This window comes from Penaeus japonicus, unplaced genomic scaffold, assembly GCF_977035675.1.
Source record: "Penaeus japonicus unplaced genomic scaffold, GWHDUDI00000001_assembly GWHDUDI00000007, whole genome shotgun sequence".
NCBI classification, from domain to species: Eukaryota; Metazoa; Arthropoda; class Malacostraca; order Decapoda; family Penaeidae; genus Penaeus; species Penaeus japonicus.
Window position 1 is genome coordinate 2,532,645 of NW_028234409.1, and position 2,500 is coordinate 2,535,144.

The following is a 2,500-nucleotide window of genomic DNA, read 5'->3' on the forward strand; positions in this document are numbered from 1 at the left end:
TCGTGTGTGTATTTTTCCCTTTCTTTCTCTCTCTTTCTGTCTCTCTTTCTTTTTCTTTCTTTCTCGCTCTCTTCTCTCTCTTTCTCTGTCTCTTTTTCTTTCTTTCTCGCTCTCTTCTCTCTCTTCCTCTGTCTCTTTTTATTTTTTTCTCTCTCTCTTCTCTCTCTTTCTCTGTCTCTTTCTCTCTCTCTCTTTCTCTTCTCTTCTCTCTCTTTCTCTCTCTTTCTCTTTCTTCCTCTTTCTCTCTCTCTCTCTTTCTCTCTCTTCTCTCTTTTTCTCTCTCTTCTTTCTTTTCTCTTTCTTTTCTCTTTCTCTCTATATCTCTCTCTCTCATCCTCTTTCTTTCTCTCTCTTCTCTATCTTCTCTCTCTCTTCTCTCTCTCTCTCTGTTTCTCTCTCTCTCTCTCTCTCTCTCTCTCTCTCTCTCTCTCTCTCTCTCTCTCTCTCTCTCTCTCTCTCTCTCTCTCTCTCTCTCTCTCTCTCTCTCTCTCTCTCTCTCTCTCTCTCTCTCTCTCTCTCTCTCTCTCTTCAGTTCAACTTTGATTTATTGAGAAAGAAGACAAAAAAGAGTCGAAATAAAGAGAATTTGTGGTAATGGAGATAGTGAAATATTATATCTAATGATAATAATTTTAGTTGTATAACTACAGAAATGATAATATCAATGATGATGCTAATAGTAATAAAATTATATGATAAAGATTAAGAATGATTGTAGTTTTAATGGTAATGATAGCAATTATGAAGAAATGGTAATGATAATAATGATGATTATCATAATGATAGCAATGATAACAGAATAATAAGTGATAATAATGCTAATATTAGATAGAGAAAAATAATAGAAATGATCATAATAACAATAATAGCGACGATTATGAAACCTTTCCTAATTATTACTTTTGTTTTAATTTTGTTATCATTTTCATAATAATAGCTATAATTATGATCAATATGACTATTAAAATTATTGCCATCACTATTGGTATTTTCATTATCAGCATCATTATTATCATTAACGTCACCATCACCATCATTACCACCATCAACATCATCAACACCCTCACCACCATCGTCATCACCATCACAATCATCATTATCACTATCACCCTCACCACGAAAACATCATCCTTTATCATCACCATCATCATTACCATCACTATCATCACCGTCACCCTTACCATAACCATTGTTATTATCATCACCATCATCATTGTCATCATCATCATCATCAACATCATCACAATAATAATGATAATCATAATGATGATAATGGCTATGATAATAACATCAATACTTGTAATATAATTCTAACATAAACAGAATTAAAAATCATAATTATCGTTATCGTCATTTCAATAATAATTCAACCACAGTGTTAAGGAGTATGTCCTCTAGTGTTGATAAATGCAACGGTCGAACTGCAAACAAAAACAAACACAGAACTAAGAACATGAAGCAGTCTTTATTTACATATATACAAGGTAAATAATATTCACGATCACTATAAAGAGATAATGTCTAACAAAAACTTTAAAAAGAGTAACAGCGCTGACAAATGATAACAACGAAAACTTAGCCCTTTTCACAAACTCATTAAGAAACCATAAATGTAATCAAAGTAACAATTTCTTCCAGAGTTCCTCTCCTTCCTCTATTTCCTCTACTTCCTCTCCTTCCTCTATTTCCTCTCCGGGTGCTGACAGAATCATCAAACTGATATAATCTTTGAAATGCAATTTGAGATCTTAAGTCACTGGGTTGCTACATATGTTGACTCTGTACTTTTCTCACCTGGCTATAGAGGGCAGCACCCACATCGGAGGGAAATTTTAATTGGTAGTTACAGGTGTTACAGTAATAAGGATGATAATGATGATAATGATGATATAATAATGACAATGATAATAATAATGACAATAAGAATAAGAACAAGAATGAGCATAATAAAAAAGGTAATTATTATTATCATTGTTATTGTTAATATTCTCACCATAGGTATTGTAGGTATTACCATTGTCATTGTTAGCATGATTATTATCCTTATTATTGGTAAATCTTTTATTATCACCATTTATCTCTAATTATTATCTTCATTTCTATATATTTTTATATCGCAATTCCTTGCTAGAAAATATCCGTTTTCTTTCTCCCGTTTTCTCTTATTTTTCACTCAACTTCCCTCGTCTCCTGCTCTATCTTCTTTGCTTCTTCTTGTTTGCCCTCTGCCATATCCTCCTCCGCCTTTTTTCGTCCTCCTCCATCTTTTCTTCCTTCACGTCTTCCTCGTCCTTTCCTCCATCCTCTTCCTCCACTTCCTCTTCCACCGTTTCTCCCTCACCCTCATTTTCCTTCTTCCTCCTCTTCATTTCCTTTCTCTTCTTCTTACTCCTCTCCTGCTTCCTCCTCATCCCACTTTTCCTTCCTCCTCTTTCTTCTCCTTATTTCTAATCGTAATATTATTTTGATTTTCCTTCCGCCCCCTCATTTTCCTGCCTTC

The 2,500-nt window shown here is 33.9% G+C and overlaps 1 protein-coding gene across 2 annotated transcripts in view; it reads right to left on the minus strand.

Annotated features, from left to right (window-relative positions):
- LOC122257078 (uncharacterized) overlaps positions 1–2,500 on the minus strand; it is a 40,437-nt gene that overhangs the window by 30,553 nt on the left and 7,384 nt on the right. The window lies entirely within an intron of this gene.